This window comes from Arachis hypogaea, chromosome 12, assembly GCF_003086295.3.
Source record: "Arachis hypogaea cultivar Tifrunner chromosome 12, arahy.Tifrunner.gnm2.J5K5, whole genome shotgun sequence".
Taxonomy (NCBI): domain Eukaryota; kingdom Viridiplantae; phylum Streptophyta; class Magnoliopsida; order Fabales; family Fabaceae; genus Arachis; species Arachis hypogaea.
Genome location: NC_092047.1, coordinates 72,550,386 through 72,569,095, shown reverse-complemented (window position 1 = coordinate 72,569,095; position 18,710 = coordinate 72,550,386). Strand labels below are relative to the sequence as shown.

Sequence of the window (18,710 nt, the reverse complement as noted above, 5' to 3'; positions counted from 1 at the left end):
TTGGGCATTCAACTCTGGTTTTGGATCCTTTTCTGGCGCTGGACGCCAGATTTGGGTAGAAAGCTGGTGTTGAACGCCAGTTTACGTCGTCAATTCTTGGCCAAAGTATGGACTATTATATATTGCTGGAAAGCCCTGGATGTCTAATTTCCAACGCAATTGGAAGCGCGCCATTTCGAGTTCTGTAGCTCCAGAAAATCCACTTTGAGTGCAGGGAGGTCAGAATCCAACAGCATCAGCAGTCCTTTTTCAACCTCTGAATCTGATTTCTGCTCAAGTCCCTCAATTTCAGCCAGAAAATACCTGAAATCACAGAAAAACACACAAACTCATAGTAAAGTCCAGAAATGTGAATTTAACATAAAAACTAATGAAAACATCCCTAAAAGTAACTAGATCCTACTAAAAACATACTAAAAACAATGCCAAAAAGCGTATAAATTATCCGCTCATCACAACACCAAACTTAAATTGTTGCTTGTCCCCAAGCAACTGAAAATCAAATAGGATAAAAAGAAGAGAGTATACTATAAATTCCAAACTATCAATGAAACAGAGCTTCAATCATATGAGCGGGACTTATAGCTTTTTGCCTCTTGAATAGTTTTGGCATCTCACTTTATCCATTGAGGTTCAGAATGATTGGCATCTATAGGAACTTCAGATTTCGCATAGTGTTATTGACTCTCCTAGTTCAGTATGATGATTCTTGAACACAGCTTCTTTATGAGTCTTGGCCGTGGCCCTAAGCACTTTATTTTCCAGTATTACCACCGGATACATAAATGCCACAGACACATAATTGGGTGAACCTTTTCAGATTGTGACTCAGCTTTGCTAAAGTCCCCAATTAGAGGTGTCCAGGGTTCTTAAGCACACTCTCTTTTTTTTTTTTTGCTTTGGACCTTGACTTTAACCGCTCAGTCTCAAGTTTTCACTTGACACCTTCACGCCACAAGCACATGGTTAGGGACAGCTTGGTTTAGCCGCTTAGACCAGGATTTTATTCCTTTAGGCCCTCCTATCCACTGATGCTCAAAGCCTTGGGATCCTTTTTATTTGCCCTTGCCTTTTGGTTTTAAGGGTTATTGGCTTTTTCTGCTTGCTTTTTCTTTTTCTTTCTATTTTTTTTTCTAATTTTTTCGCCCCTTTTTTTTTTCTTTTTTTTTTCTGCAAGCTTTGTTCTTTGCTGCTTTTTCTTGCTTCAAGAATCATTTTTATGATTTTTTCAGATTATCAAATAACATGTCTCCTAGTCATCATTCTTTCAAGAGCCAACATATTTAACATTCTTAAACAACAACTTCAAAAGACATATGCACTGTTCAAGCATACATTCAGAAAACAAGAAGCATTGTCACCACATCAATATAATTAAGCTAAGTTCAGGGATAAATTCGAAACTCATGTACTTCTTGTTCTTTTGAATTAAAACATTTTTCATTTAAGAGAGGTGATGGATTCATAGGACATTTATAACTTTAAGACAAAGTTACTAACTACTAATGATCATGTAATGAAGACACAAACATGGATAAGCACATAACTTATAAAACGAAAAAAACAGAGAAAGTAAGAACAAGGAATGAATCCACCTTAGTGATGGTGGCGTTTCTTTCTTGAGGAACCAATGATGTCCTTGAGCTCTTCTATGTCTCTTCCTTGTCTTTGTTGCTCCTCGCTCATTGCTTTTTGATCTTCTCTTATTTCATGAAGCATGATGGAGTGCTCTTGATGTTCCACCCTTAGTTGTCCCATATTGGAACTCAATTCTTCTAGGGAGGTGTTGATGTGCTCCCAATAGGTTTGTGGAGGAAAGTGCATTTGAGGCATTTCCGGAATCTCATGGTGATGAGCTTCTTGCGCCTCTTGAGCTCCATGACTGGGCTCTCTTGCTTTCTCCATCTTTTTCTTAGTGATGGGCTTGTCCTCTTTGATGAGGATATCTCCCTCTATGTCAATCCCAGCTAAATTGCATAGGTGGCAAATGAGGTGAGGAAAGGCTAACCTTGCCATGGTGGAGGACTTGTCAGCCACCTTGTAGAGTTCTTGAGGTATAATCTCATGAACTTCCACCTCTTCTCCAATCATGATGCTATGGATCATGATGGCCCGGTCTATAGTAACTTCAGACCGGTTGCTAGTGGGAATGATTGAGCATTGAATGAACTCCAACCATCCTCTAGCTACAAGCTTAAGGTCCAGTCTTCTTAGTTGAACCGGTTTGCCTTTTGAGTCAATCTTCCATTGAGCTCCTTCTACACATATGTCCATGAGGACTTGGTCCAACCTTTGATCAAAGTTGGCTCTCCTTGTGTAGGGGCGTGCGTTCTCTTCCATGTATGGCAAGTTGAACGCCAACCTCATATTCTCCGGACTAAAATCTAAGTATTTCCCCCGAACCATTGTAACATAGTTCTTTGGATCCGGGTTCTTACTTTGATCATGGTTCTTGGTGATCCATGCATTGGCATAGAACTCTTGAACCATTAGGATGCCGACTTGTTGGATGGGATTTGTTAGAACTTCCCAACCTCTTCTTTGAATTTCATGTCGGATCTCCGGATACTCATTTCTTTTGAGTTTAAAAGGGACCTCAGGGATCACCTTCTTCTTGGCCACAACATCATAGAAGTGGTCTTGATGGGCTTTGGAGATGAACCTTTCCATCTCCCATGACTCGGATGTGGAAGCTTTTATCTTCCCTTTCCCTCTTCTAGAGGATTCTCCGGTCTTGGGTGCCATCAATGGTAATGGAAAAACAAAAAAGCTATGCTTTTACCACACCAAACTTAGAATATTGCTCGCCCTCGAGCAATAAACAAAAGAATAGATGAAGAAGAAGAAGAAATGGAGGAGAGGGAGAGGGAGATGTGGTTCGGCCAAGAAGGGTATAGAGGGGTTGTGTTGTGTGAATTTGGTGAAGAATGGAGGTCTTTATATAGGGAATGGAGGGGGGGTTAAGGTTCGGCCATATGGGTGGGTTTGGGTGGGAAATTGGTTTTGAATTTTGAAGGTAGGTGGAGTTTATGAGGTAGGTTTATTGGGAAGAGTGGGTGGATGTGAGTGGTGAAGGTTTAATGGGGAAGAGAGATTGAGGTGATTGGTGAAGGGCTTTTTAGGGAAGAGTGTTTATGGGGTTGTGTGAAAGAGAGTGGTGAGAAGAAGTGAGTGGAGGTAGGTGGGGATCCTGTGGGGTCCACAGATCCTGAGTGGATCCTGTGGGGTCCACAGATCCTGAGGTGTCAAGGCATTTACATCCCTGCACCATTAGGCATGTAAAAATGCCTTTGTACCCAACTCTGGGCGTTCAGCGCCAGGTTGGTGGCCATTTTGGGCGTTCAACGCCCATTTGTGTGCCATTTCTGGCGTTGAACGCCAGAACCATGCCTGTTCTGGCGTTCAGCGCCCAGAAGCTGCCCATTTTGGGCGTTCAGCGCCAGAACCATGCTCTGTTCTGGCGCTGAACGCCAGACAGATGCTCCTCCAGGGTGTGATTTTTCTTCTGCTGTTTTTGATTCCGTTTTCAATTTTTATATTTATTTTGTGACTCCACATGATCATGAACCTAAGAAAACATGAAAAACAATAAAAATAAGAATTAGATAAACATTGGGTTGCCTCCCAACAAGCGCTTCTTTAATGTCAATAGCTTGACAGTGGGCTCTCATGGAGCCTCACAGATGTGCAGAGCTTTGTTGAGACTCTCCAACACCAAACTTAGAGTTTGGATATGGGAGTTCAACACCAAACTTAGAGTTTGGTTGTGGCCTCCCAACACCAAACTTAGAGTTTGACTGTGGGGGCTCTGGTTGACTCTGCTTGGAGAGAAGCTTTTGCTGCTTCCTCTCCATGGTTGCAGAGGGAGATCCTTGAGTTTTGAATACAAGGGAGTTCTCATTCCAGTGAAGGAATATTTCACCTCTGTCAACATCAATCACAGCTCTTGCTGTGGCCAGGAAAGGTCTTCCTAGGATGATGGATTCATCCTCTTCCTTTCCAGTATCCAGGACTATGAAATCAGCAGGGATGTAAAGGCCTTCAACCTTTACTAATACGTCCTCTACTTGTCCATAAGCCTGTTTTCTAGAGCTGTCTGCCATCTCTAATGAGATTTTAGCAGCTTGCACCCCATAGATTCCTAGTTTCTCTATTACAGAGAGGGGCATGAGGTTTATTCCTGAACCAAGGTCACACAGAGCCTTAAAGATCATGGTGCCTATGGTACAGGGTATTATGAACTTTCCAGGATCCTGTCTCTTCTGAGGCAATGTCAGTTGATCCAGATCACTTAGTTCATTGATGAACAAGGGAGGGTCAACTTCCCAAGTATCAATGCCAAATAATTTGGCATTCAGCTTCATGATTGCACCAAGAAACTTGGCAGTTTGCTCTTCAGTAACATCCTCATTCTCTTCAGAAGAGGAATACTCATCAGAGCTCATGAAGGGCATAAGGAGGTTCAATGGAATCTCTATGGTCTCTAGATGAGCCTCAGAGTCCTTTGGTTCCTCAGAGGGAAGCTCCTTATTGATCACTGGACGTCCCAGGAGGTCTTCCTCCTTGGGATTCACGTCCTCCACTCCCCTTGTAGGTTCGGCCATGGCGCTTATGTCAATGGCCTTGCACTCTCCTTTTGGGTTCTCTTCTGTATTGCTTGGGAAAGTACTAGGAGGGATTTCAGTGATCCTTTTGCTCAGCTGGCCCACTTGTGCTTCCAGATTTCTAATGGAAGACCTTGTTTCATTCATGAAATTTACAGTGGCCTTAGATAGATCAGAGACTAGATTTGCTAAATTAGAAGCGTTTTGTCCAGAGTTCTCTGTCTGTTGCTGAGTTGATGATAGAAAAGGTTTGCTATTGCTAAACCTGTTTCTTCCACCATTGTTAAAGCCTTGTTGAGGCTTCTGATCCTTCCATGAGAAATTTGGATGATTTCTCCATGTTGAGTTATAGGTGTTTCCATAAGGTTCACATAAGTAATTTACCTCTGCTATTGCAGGGTTCTCAGGATCATAGGCTTCTTCTTCAGAAGATGCCTCTTGAGTACTGTTGGATGCAGCTTGCATTCCATGCAGACTCTGAGAGATCATATTGACTTGCTGGGTCAATATTTTATTCTGAGCCAATATGGCATTCAGAGTATCAACTTCAAGAACTCCCTTCTTCATAGGCGTCCCATTACTCACAGGATTCCTTTCAGAAGTGTACATGAACTGGTTATTAGCAACCATGTCAATGAGTTCTTGAGCTTCTGCAGGCGTTTTCTTTAGGTAAATGGATCCACCTGCAGAAGTGTCCAGTGACATCTTTGATAGCTCAGATAAACCATCATAGAATATATCCAAGATGGTCCATTCTGAAAGCATGTCAGAAGGACACTTTTTGGTCAACTGTTTGTATCTTTCCCAAGCTTCATAGAGGGATTCACCTTCTTTCTGTCTGAAGGTTTGAACATCAGCTCTAAGCTTGCTCAGCTTTTGAGGAGGAAAGTACTTGGCTAAGAAAGCTGTGACCAGCTTATCCCAAGAGTTCAGGCTGTCTTTGGGTTGAGAATCCAACCATAATCTAGCTCTGTCTCTTACAGCAAAAGGGAAAAGCATGAGCCTGTAGACTTCAGGATCTACTCCATTAGTCTTAACAGTATCACATATCTGCAAGAACTCAGTTAAGAACTGAAAAGGATCTTCAGATGGAAGTCCATAAAACTTGCAGTTCTGCTGCATCAGAGAAACTAACTGAGGTTTCAGCTCAAAGTTGTTTGCTCCAATGGCAGGAATGGAGATGCTTCTTCCATGTAAATTGGAATTAGGTGCAGTAAAGTCACCAAGCATCTTCCTTACATTATTATTATTTTCGGCTGCCATCTCCTCTTCCTGTTCGAAAATTTCTGAAAGGTTATCTCTGGATTGTTGTATTTTAGCTTCTCTTAATTTTCTCTTCAGAGTCCTTTCAGGTTCTGGATCTGCTTCCACAAGAATGTTCTTATCCTTGCTCCTGCTCATATGACAAAGAAGAAGGCACAGAAAAATAATAATAATAATGGAAATCCTTTATACCACAGTATAGGGATTCCTGTGTGAGTGGAAGAAGAGGGGGAGACAAAGAATGTAATATAATGGAAGAAACACAACTGTACGAATGGAAGAGATGTGAGATGAGATGTTAGGATATGAATGAATAAATAGAATGAGATGCGGGAGGGATAATTTTCGAAAATTATTTTGAAAAAGAGTTAGTGATTTTTGAAAATAGTTTTTGAAAATTGTTAGTATTTTTTTTTTCGAAAATTTTTTTAAATTAAAAATAAAAATAAAAATAATTAATTAATTAAAAAGAAATTTTGAAAAAGGGGGAAGATATTTTCGAAAAATGAGAGAGAGAGTTAGTTAGGTGGTTTTGAAAAAGTTAAGAAACAAACAAAAAGTTAGTTAGTTAGTTGAAACAAATTTTGAAAAGATAAGAAGTTAGGAAGTTAGAAAAGATATTTTGAAAAGATATTTTTGAAAAAGATAAGATAAGAAGGTATTTTTGAAAAGATATGATTGAAATTAGTTTTGAAAAAGATTTGATTTTTAAAATCTCAATTAATGACTTGATTCATAAGAAATCACAAGATATGATTCTAGAACTTAAAGTTTGAATCTTTCTTAACAAGCAAGTAACAAACTTCAAATTTTTGAATCAAAACATTAATTGATTAGTTATTTTCGAAAATTTTATATAAAAATAAGAAAAAGATTTTTCAAAAATATTTTTGAAATTTTTGAAAATAACTAAGAATTTTGAAAAAGATTTGATTTTTGAAAAAGATTTTGGAAAAGATAAGATTTTCAAATTGAAAATTTGAATTGACTCATGAGAAACAATTTGAATTTTTTTAAAAAATTTTTGAAAAAGTCAACTCAAATTTCGAATTTGATGGGAGAAAAAGGGAAAGATATTTTTTTTTTATTTTTTTGAAATTTTTATGAAAAACATGAAAATTATGCAATGCATGAAATTTTTAGATCAAAACATGTGATGCATGCAAGAATGCTATGAATGTCAAGATGAACACCAAGAACACTTTGAATGTCATGATGAACATCAAGAACATATTTTTGAAAAATTTTTAATGCAAAGAAAACATGCAAGACACCAAACTTAGAATTCTTTAATGCTTAGACACTAAGAATTCAAGAATGCATATGATAAACATGAAAAGACACAAAACAAAAAATCATCAAGATCAAACAAGAAGACTTACCAAGAACAACTTGAAGATCATGAAGAACACTATGAATGCATGAAATTTTCGAAAAATGCAAGATGCATATGCAAGTGACACCAAACTTATAATGTGACTCAAGACTCAAACAAGAAACAGAAAAATATTTTTGATTTTTATGATTTTCTAATTTTTTTGGATTTTTATTTTATGTTTTTTGAAAAATAATTAAAAAAAAAGAAAAATAAGGATTCCAAAATCTTTAATATGAATTCCAGGAATCTTGCATTCTTAGTCTAAAGCTCCAGTCCAGGAATTAGACATGGCTCACTAGCCAGCCAAGCTTTTCAAAGAAAGCTCCAGTCCAAAACACTAGACATGGCCAATGGCCAGCCAAGCTTCAGCAAACATATGAATGTAATTCATTCAATTTTAATCCAAAACCTCAGTCCAAAAGAATTTAGACATGGCTTTACAGCCAGCCAGGCTTTGGCATGCTTCATGAAACACTAGAATTCATTCTTAAAAATTCTGAAGAAAAAATAATATTTTTGAAAACATTTTTTTTTCGAAAACAGAAGAGAGAATTTTGAAAATATTTTTTGAAAAAAATTTTTGAAAATAAAATAAAAAGAAAATTACCTAATCTGAGCAACAAGATGAACCGTTAGTTGTCCAAACTCAAACAATCCCCGGCAACGGCGCCAAAAACTTGGTGCACGAAATTGTGATGTCCAGGCTCGAACAATCCCTGGTAATGGCTCCAAAGCTTGGTGCTTTGATCTTAATTCATAATTGTCACAACTTCGATACAACTAACCAGCAAGTGCACTGGGTCGTCCAAGTAATACCTTACGTGAGTAAGGGTCGAATCCCACGGAGATTGTTGGTATGAAGCAAGCTATGGTCACCTTGCAAATCTCAGTCAGGCGGATTTAAACATGATACTTTATTAGATTAAAATAAACAATAAAAGGGATAGAGATACTTATGTAGATTCATTGGCAGGGATTTCAGATAAGCGAATGGAGATGCTTTTCGTTCCTCTGAACCTCTGCTTTCCTGCTATCTTCATCCAATCAGTCTTACTCCTTTCCATGGCTGGCTGTATGCAAGGGCATCACCGTTGTCAGTGGCTACATCCCCTCCTCTCAGTGAATCATATGCTCACGCACCCTGTCACGGCACGGCTATTCATCTGTCGGTTCTCGATCATGCTGGAATAGGATTCACCCTCCTTTTGCGTCTGTCACTAACGCCCAACAATCGCGAGTTTGAAGCTCGTCACAGTCATTCAATCATTGAATCCTACTCAGAATACCACAGACAAGGTTTAGACCTTCCGGATTCTCTTGAATGCCGCCATCATTCTAGCGTACTCCACGAAGATTCTGGTTAGGAGATCTAAGAGATATTCATTCTAGCTTAATTCATGTAGAACAGAAGTGTTTGTCAGGCACGCGTTCATACGGGAGAAGGATGATGAGCGTCACACATAATCATCACCTTCATTACGTTCTTGGGTGTGAATGGATATCTTAGAAGCGAAATAAGAAGAATTGAATAGAAAACAGTAGTACTTTGCATTAATCTTTGAGGAACAGCAGAGCTCCACACCTTAATCTATGGAGTGTAGAAACTCTACCGTTGAAAATACATAAGTGGAAGGTCCAGGCATGGCCGAGATGGCCAGCCCCCTAAACGAGATCACAGGATCAAAATACAATCCAGGATCCAAAGATGGTCAAAAAGACGCCTAATACAATAGTACAAGGTCCTATTTATAATAAACTAGCTACTAGGGTTTACATGAGTAAGTATTTGATGTATAAATCCACTTCCGGGGCCCACTTGGTGTGTGTTTGGGCTGAGCTTAAGTGTTGCACGTGCAGAGGCTATTTGTGGAGTTGAACGCCAGTTTTTGTGCCAGTTTGGGCGTTCAACTCTGGTTTTGGATCCTTTTCTGGCGCTGGACGCCAGATTTGGGTAGAAAGCTGGCGTTGAACGCCAGTTTACGTCGTCAATTCTTGGCCAAAGTATGAACTATTATATATTTCTGGAAAGCCCTGGATGTCTAATTTCCAACGCAATTGGAAGCGCGCCATTTCGAGTTCTGTAGCTCCAGAAAATCCACTTTGAGTGCAGGGAGGTCAGAATCCAACAGCATCAGCAGTCCTTTTTCAACCTCTGAATCTGATTTCTGCTCAAGTCCCTCAATTTCAGCCAGAAAATACCTGAAATCACAGAAAAACACACAAACTCATAGTAAAGTCCAGAAATGTGAATTTAACATAAAAACTAATGAAAACATCCCTAAAAGTAACTAGATCCTACTAAAAACATACTAAAAACAATGCCAAAAAGCGTATAAATTATCCGCTCATCAGCCGCCGATCGCCCCTGTGCACTCCTGGTACATATTCCAGAGAGTTAGGCCACTCTCGCGCCTGCACTAAGCCACCAGCCCACCACCTCTGCCGCGTGCGCGCACTAGGCGCCAACGCGCCCACATGCCCGCAACGTGAGGCACGCACACGCGCCCATGCCGCGCACGCGTCCCTTGCCCCTGTGCAATCTTGGTACATATTCCAGAGAGTTAAGCCAACCCCAAGCCCATCTCAAGCCTGGGGCATAATCACATTGCCGCGCGCGCGCACCACTGTGCGCGCGCGCGGCGTCACTCCACCCCACTTCCTTGCGCTTGCGCGCCCCGTGCGCGCACGCGTGGGTGACCAACGTCAACATAATAGGGAGCACACTTGCTCCCTTCATTCTTCTTCTCCCTTTTTCTTCTTACCTCCTCTACTACCCATTTACCTACCACTATTTCTCCTCTCAAACAACCACCCCCTACCATCACCTCCGGTGACCACCCACCTCCGGTGGCCCCTACATTGCCCCCTCCATTCCCCATCATTCCAACCCACAACTTCCTCCCCCATACCCTTTTCCATCTCTCTCAAGGTACTATACTAGGCTCCCCTCTTGCTCTACTTCTCTCTTTTGCTTCTTAGTCAGTTAATTTCATTCTCTTTTAGGTAGTCTCTTTCTTCCCCCCCTCTTTTGAGCCCCTCACTTCTTTGGGGTGTTTTTTGGCTCCTTTTCCATTTAACGCTTCATAGGTACTTGGGTCATAACTTCTCTTGCATTGATGGATGAGATGTGTTGCATGATTTTCTTATAACCACTGTGCATTGTAGTGATTAATGCTGGTTTGTGGAATGTTACATTGCTTCCCCCCATCTATTTACATACTACAAAAGGTTGCACCCCAAGTGTTTGAAGAAATGCATACATGACACTTTTTGAACTCATTGTGACTCTTGCTTCTTAACTAGTCACTTTTGGGTGCACCTTCACATTCTACAATCCACCCACTCAACATTTCATAAATTGCTTCCCACTTTTGGTATTTGAGGGTGTATGCTTCTCATGCCTTTTCCCTGCATGCCTACATTACCCCTATACCACATGCCAATGATTTGCCTTGCTCATCACATGTTATCTTCGTTACATGTTGCAGCTGTCATGTAATAAGGATACCCATATTCTTACGGCACAATTTCTCATTTGCATAATCATATTCAATTACGCTTCTTTGGGTTTGATGTTATCTCCTTTCCTTACTATCACAGGATGGTCATCAAAAAGAGCGACGGGAAAGCCCGGAAGAAGCCAGCATCCAATAGAGCACACTAGGAACTAACGGCCAAGCCACTCCTAAAGAAGGCTAAGGGCCCCGTTGATGTTCTAGAGAAGGACAACCCTCCGAAGGATCCAAACAAGTTCTCTAACCGCTACTGCGAACTTGTTTACTCAAGGGTGATTGAAAGGAATTATCACCCAGAGCCTCTTCTAGTCCTCCCGGCCCACCTCACTCCGATAGTGATGCCACACATTGACCGGAGGCAATGGAGGTTCCTCTTGAGGTAACCCAAGGAGGTCAATTTATCATGGGTGGTGGAATTCTACACCAACTACCACTCACCCCTTCTCACATCAATCTTTGTGCGCCGGAAGCAAGTGCCAATCACAGTGGAAGCCATCCGAGGAGTCCTTGGGACTGGACCGTTAGCGGATGGATATGATGCCTATCAAGAAGTCTTGACAGCATGCAGCGACCGTGAGTTCGATTGGAACGCAGTCCTCCGCGTAATTGCCTCACCCGAAGCATGTTGGATTCGGGGGACCATAAAGCAAAGACCAAAAGGTTTAGATGCACGCTTCCTCACTCAAGAAGCCACGGCATGGGCCCAAATTCTAGCTCACTACGTGCTCCCAAGCACCCATGGGTCATCCATTACCGCCGAGCTTGCCTTATTGATATGGTGCATCTTAACCGAGAAACCGGTCGACATTTCGCATGCCATTCGCCAATCCATGGGGCGCATTCATGCCAAGGGAAATCTACCATTCCCCGCTATGGTGACCGAATTAGTGGCGGCAGCCGGCGTCCACCGAGAGACTAAGGATAGGAGAACCTCAATCCCGGTCGAGGGCGATATTATTCCGACCAAGAGGTGCCTCAAGCCTCCGGAGGTCACCAAGGACATTGGACTGCCCACACCAAGTCGCAACACCACTACATCATCCACGCCACAAAAATCAGCCACCCAACGCCTTGAAGACCTTCACAAGAAGTTGGGCCGTTATGAGAGGCGTAACCAACGCCGATATGCTCACGTGAAGAAACTTCTAAGCATTGTCACCCCACCCATGGAGGAACCAGATATCTCCACATCCACCGCAACTTCGAGCGGAAGTACCGATGATAACGGAGATGAAGGACACTCGGGACTCGGCCATTGCCACCCATTGCGCATCACCTCTAGCACGGAGGACCGTGCTAAGTTTTAAGTTTGGGGAGGTCGGCCGATCGATCTCCGTAGGTAACACCCAAATAAATTTTCGTTTTCTGAACTCCTTTGTAGTAGGATAGGTTGCATGATTAGGTTTTCTTTGATATCATTTGCATGATAAGTTTACTTGGTTGGAACAATGAAACTCTCTCTTAGGAAACTAATACTTTGGGGCAACCTTGACATTGCCAATTTTGAATATCTTGATGCCAAACTCGCTTGAAGAACTGTATTTTGGAACATGAATTTTGAGTTAAGAACACAAGCTAGTGAGCTTTGAGCCTTGTTTTGTGGCTACATCTTATAGTCACTTATTCTCCTTCTTGTGTGCAATTGTTTTCTCTCTATGAGTGTAATCCTTGCTTCGTTTGAGTCTATATATCCATTATTCCTTGTATTCATGCATTTATATGATTGAGGCCATCACTTCATTAGCCCACCTACCAAATAGCCTTACCCTCTATCTTCCCTTGTTAGCCAAGAATTGAGCCTACGCTTAACCCACTTGTTCTTTAAATTAGCACATTACAAGCCTAAAGCGGAAAACCATAATTGTCCTCATCTGGACCTTTGATTAGCTTAGGCTAGTGTGTGTGTGAGTATCATTCAAGCGTGGAAACCTTGGGACATTGGGGGAACAAAAGGGGCAGCTTTGTATTGTTATTGAAAATATTGGAAATTGGGTATATACTCATGTATTGGTCAGATGTAAAACCTTATGCATTGATAAAATGAGAAAAAAAAAACAAATGAAAAAGAAAATAGAAAAAAATAATATGAAAAGAAAGAAAAAATAGAAATAGGAAAGAAAAAAAAGAGAAGAAAGGAATAAAAAGGGGACAAAATGCCCTAAAGCAAAGTGCAGCTTAATAAGATCAATGCATAAGTGTTGTGAAATGAAAAAAAAAGAAAGTACATGAGTATGTGAAAAAGTGAAGAATGGGTAGTTAGATTAGAACTCAATTGTATAGGATGTCATAGGTTAGGTGGAAAGTTTAAAGCTTATCAAAGATTCAAATTTCAAGCTCACTTAACCATATATGCATCCTACCTTAACCCTAGCCCCATTACAACCAAAGAAAAGACCTCATGATAGATGTATGCATGCAGGAAATATATGTTGATTGATTAGATGAGGAACAAATCTTGGAAAGCATGATTAGGAGAAAATTGAGAGAATCAACCCTAGACACTCGAGCGAATAGAGTGTAAACACTTCCGGTGAGGGTTCGAAGGCTCTAATTCATGATTCCCGGCTCTCACGAGCATGCTTCATGCGAAGTTGCATATATTGCACTTGATGCTCAAAAATTGGTGAATCCCATATATTGATCGCCACCGTGCCCTATATGCTTGCATATATCTTAGGAAGGTTGATTTGTTTCTAACCAAGTAGATGGTAGCACTAGTCGTAGTTGCATTCACGTAATTAGGCTGCACCTCATGAGTCTTATACCTCTATGATCCTTCGGTCTTTTGCGTTTCTCTTGCATTTCTCTAAGCATGAGGACATGCTAGAATCTAAGTGTGGGGAGGTTGATAAACCCCATTTTGAGGGTTTATCTTGTATCGATTTCAGGGGTTTTATCAATGATTCCACACGCTTTTCATGTGAAAATACAAGACTTTGTGTTCCTTTCCTAACTTTTGCCTCATGGATGAAAACATGCTTATTTTGCACTAAATTAGATACATTTCTAATCTTCTCTTGATGCCATTCGATGCCGTGACTTGTGTGTTAAGTGGTTTCAGAATATAGGGCAGGGATGAACCGGAAGAGAGAAGGAGAATGAGCGCGAAGGAAAGGAGCATGAGAAAGTGAGCTTTGGAAACTTCAGCAAGGGCGCGTGCGCGTACTTGGCGCGCCCGCGTGGATTGCGCAGCTAGAAGTCAAAGCCAGAAGCCAAGCCACGAGCCGGCTTGTGTAGCGGCTAGGCCATAACCCCCATGGGCGCGCACACGTACGCTGCGCCTCTGCTCACATTGCAAGATGCCCCAGTGGCGCGCACGCGCCGATGCTCGAACATGATTTTTTTTAGAAGTCACGTGACCTGGGCGTGGAGACAGTTGGAGATCTCATCTTGGGGGAAGTGCCTTGGCGGGAAGAGCTTAAGAAGACCAAGGGTTGAAGGGTTAAGGACTTTTGGCTCATTTTTAGATGGTTCTAGATTTTTTTGGCTATTGTTAGTTACACTCTTGGGTAGAGAGAGAGGGAGATTCCAAGCTCTCACTAGGGTTCATCTTCATCCATTTTCTGAATTTCCAAATCACACTTTGGTGAGATCCATTTCAATTCTCAATTCATTTGTTCATGTTATAGATCTTCTTCTCCAATCTCAATTAGTGCTTGTAATTGCTCAATCCTCATAGATCCTAGATTCAACTTTGTAGTTTTGGATTTTTTTCAATTTCTTGAGAAGTTCATTTCCATTGTTGTTCTTTGTTAATTGTTGTTAGTTTCTTGTGTTGAAGCACTTTCAATTCTACTTCCTTCTCATTTTTTTTACTATGCCTTTTATCCTTGCTCATCAACTATTTGATAAAATGCCAACATTAGTTATGGAGTAAAAGTTTCTTACTTGGCATAGGGTTTGAGTCATTAGAAAGAGTTGAATAGTTTATGTCAATTGTTGATTTGGAATTAGAAATTGCTAATTGACTTGGAGTGCACTAAAGCTAGATTTCCCTAAGGTGAAAACTAGGACTTTTGACTCAAGTTAGTTACTCTCATTTGACTTTCCGCTATACCTAGGGGTTAACTAAATGAAGCAAGGCCTAATTGTTGTCATCATTGACGGGACTATAAGGATAGAATTTCTAATGTCAACCCTAGGCCAAGTCTTTTATAAATTAATTGCTTGTTTGCCATTTATTTTGCTAAACCTTCAAAAGAACCACAACAAGGCTTCCTAATCGATAAGATGCATGCTCTAGCAATTCCAAGGGAGGACGACTCGGGGGACTAGTACTCTCGGTTATAGATTGTAGGATTGTTTGATGCGAAGTTTGAATGTCGATTAGACTATACTCTCGATTATATCCGTTATTGAATTCTATATCGGCATGATAAATTTCGTTTATCACGTACGTATGCGGACCAGACAGAATCGACTAGTCGCGCATGAGGATTTCGCGTACGCAAAATCCCCAGGTCACCCACGCGTACGCGTGAGCGTGCATTTTTGCCCGTGTATAGAATGTATGCGTACATATATATTGCAGCAGCACCAAAAAGCTGCTAAGCCCAGATTTTTCAGTTTAGACACTAAATTTTGATCGAGCATAACTTCCTCGTTTTAAAACATTTTTCCTTCGTTCTTTAAAATGCATAAACATCTCAGACTCAATTTTATTTCTAAATAAATTTGATACAAATCGGGGGTCCGGAGATCAAGTTATGCTTCGCCAAAGTTGGCCAAAAACCATAATTTCCAAACCAATAAGCCTCAATTTTCAAAACAAACTCTTCTTAAACCTCTTTTAATTCAACCAAAACTTTACCAATTTAGCCTCAACCACATTCCAACTTCCTTATTCATTCCACAACACACCAATTCTCTATTTCATCAATTCTAACTTAATAATCCAAGTTCACAATTCACAATATACATTATCAAATACCAACCTTCCATTTTCATCAAACCTCACGACCAAAATTTCCAATTCCACAATGTTCCATATACAAGACCAATTATCCATATCAAGCATAAATTTCAACTTCAATTCAATCTTTATACATACCAAGTATCATCATACACAACTCATATGCATCATCAACAAAAACATCAATCCCACCTTCAAAAATCAATAATCACATAATCCATATAATCCATTATAATCAATCAACAACATCTCAAATCAATGCCTATCCTAGGGTCTCTAGCCTAAGTTTTCACATTACATTATATTTTAGATACAGGAAACTGAAACCATACCTTGGCCGATTCTCCACTCAACATGGAACACTTCCAATTTCACTTTCCTCAACCTTCAAGACTCCAACACCTTTCAAGTAGATTTTTCAGCACCACAAGCCCACTCCAAGCTTTCCAAGACCTCAGTTAAGCTCCAACATACATATATACACTTCCTAATACACATAACATATACCCACACATACAAACTCAATCACTAATCACAAAATCTTAAGTGTTTCACTTAGGGTTAAGAATCTTACTATACCAAGGATCAAAGGGGTGAGATTGAGCCTTCTCTTCAAGCTAATTAGATCCTATAACATCAAAGAGCTCAAAATCTTAACACTTTTTCTCAAGAATTTTGAATTCAAAGGGCTAGAAATCTAGAGGAAAAATGTGGCTTACCTCATAAATAAAGTTGTGGACTTTGTAGAGCTTGGCGACGCAGTCGCGTGGCCGGAGCTCCGGATCAAAAGTTGTGATCAAATGAAGTTGGAAGGGGCAAGGGTTTCAAGCTTTCTCCTTTCCCTTTTAGCATGTTCTATGTTTGAGAGAGAGGAGAGAGGTTGCTGAGCTCTTTTTGTTTAATGAGACTTGGCTGTGCCTTGGGCCCAATACGGGCCCGGTTGGCCCAGTTTGGCCCGTTTGACCCAATCTTAGACCAAATTCTTTAAAATTAGTGTCGAAATTTTTGTTTTAATTTTCTCTATCATATTAAACCATAAAAATTATATTTCAAATTTTCTAGAATATATTTTTAATTTATGTGCTAATTATATATTAATTAACCAAGTTTTACAGCGTTGCTTCTTGCATCGGCCCAAAATGCATTTTTGATGGAGTGATCACCTTTAAGGTTATAGCTCGAAAAAGAAATTTTGATTCTTCTCTTTCATTCTTAATAAGTACTTGCCAAATTTTTTTGCATCATCTTGTTCAGAAGCATTCCGTACTTCCCTTATAATGTAATTCCTCACGTCTGTTTTGATAAAACTTAGTTCGTGATGACTGCCCACTACTGCTATGAATAACTGATATGTTTTACTCAGTCTGACTCTCGCTTTCTCGTTATTTCAATAATGCAACACACAAACATGCTTAGCTCCCTGTGTTGTTTGAGCATCTGTGCTCGATCTGGACAGCAGGAGTGTGAATGATTCATAACAACTTTGGAAATTATCCAAAGACTGACTTCTTTCAATATATGTACATAAATCATGGCTGGATAGTTTATTGGAGCTGAGGGATTTGTCTTCAGAGTTGAAGATATCTTGGATTTCCACTTTCCTCTCTACTATATGCAATTAGTTGATTCTTAATCTCATCTTCCTTTCGAGTTGTGTTTCTTATTTTGGTAGAAAAATTGGCAAGTTTGGAATAATCTTTGTAGAACTTTCCAGCTTCTTCCAGTGTCTTGAAAGTCATCCCAAACTTTAGGACAAATTGTTTATCCATAACATACCTGGACTGTAAAATGAACTGAAAATATTATTAAAGCAAAACCATTGTATAATACCAAATGAACCGAACATTGTCCATTATATAAATTCAAATTTAGAACACCTGCATCTAGAATTTAGCGATTGCATTCTATTCAATTCAATTCAAAATGGAATAATCCAAACCTTGTGCGCTTGATTCGATTCAGAAGAGTAATCTAAATCGCTCTCATTCAACTGATTTAAAGTTGAATCATTCATTGTTTTGATACGATATTAAAATCTGAAAACGAAGAAAAAAACGAAGAAGATAATTTTAATACAGATCGAAGAAGAAAACGAAGAAGAATAGGAAGAAGAACGACGAGATTAGAGAAGAACGACGAGAGCTTTACATTGAGAAAGAGAAGCTCTACATTGAGATAGAGAACGAAGAGAAGGTTTACGTTGAGAAAGAGAAGCTCTACATTGAGAAAGAAGCTTTATATTAATAGGGGGAGGGCGCGTGATGAAAAACAACTTGGTTGACTTAGTTAGGAAAATTGCATGAGCATTATTGTAATTAAAAATATACATGATATTTAACATATTTAATTAAATATCAAATAAATATATTTATAAAAAATTGTTAATTTAGTATTGTTAAGTTATATTGATATTAGAATTTATTTAATTAAAAAAAGGCTAAATTAATATATTTTCTTAAACATATTTAATTAGTGTCTAATTGAACTTATTTAGTGTTATGTCTATTGTTAATTAACATTCCACATTACATCATCCAATATTAATAGAAATTGTTAATAAAGTGATAAAAAGATAAAAAAAATTAATTTATAATCATTAAAAGACCAATTTGATTGATAAAAATTTTTGGGGATGAATTTAAAGAATAACTAACTTTTCAAGAACTAATTTGACTATTAAATAATATATATATTTAACAATATATAATAATTTAAATCTTCTAAAATAAAAAATTAATAAAATGATAAAGTGAAGAGTTTATTACCATTCAATTTGTAACTACCATTTATAAAGGCAATATTGATTTTGATGTCCATTTTTTTTTTAAATTATTTAAGATCAGTTTGAATTGACTTTTAAAAAAAGTATTTAAATTTATCTTTTTTAAAAAGATATTTTGTAATAAAAAAATTGTTTGATATTTGGATAGATTTAAAAAAATTAAATATAAAAAAATGCTCTTTAATTTTATTTGGATAAAACAAAACAAAATTACTTTTAATTTAAATTACATAAAAAAAAGATCAAAATATAAAAC

The 18,710-nt window shown here is 39.1% G+C and overlaps 1 non-coding gene across 1 annotated transcript; it reads left to right on the top strand.

Annotated features, from left to right (window-relative positions):
- Nucleotides 1–5,363: 5,363 nt before the first annotated feature.
- Nucleotides 5,364–5,471, top strand: LOC112730963 (small nucleolar RNA R71). The gene has a single exon (XR_003166762.1). It is a non-coding gene; the product is annotated as a small nucleolar RNA R71 (small nucleolar RNA).
- The last annotated feature ends 13,239 nt before the right edge of the window (nucleotides 5,472–18,710 follow it).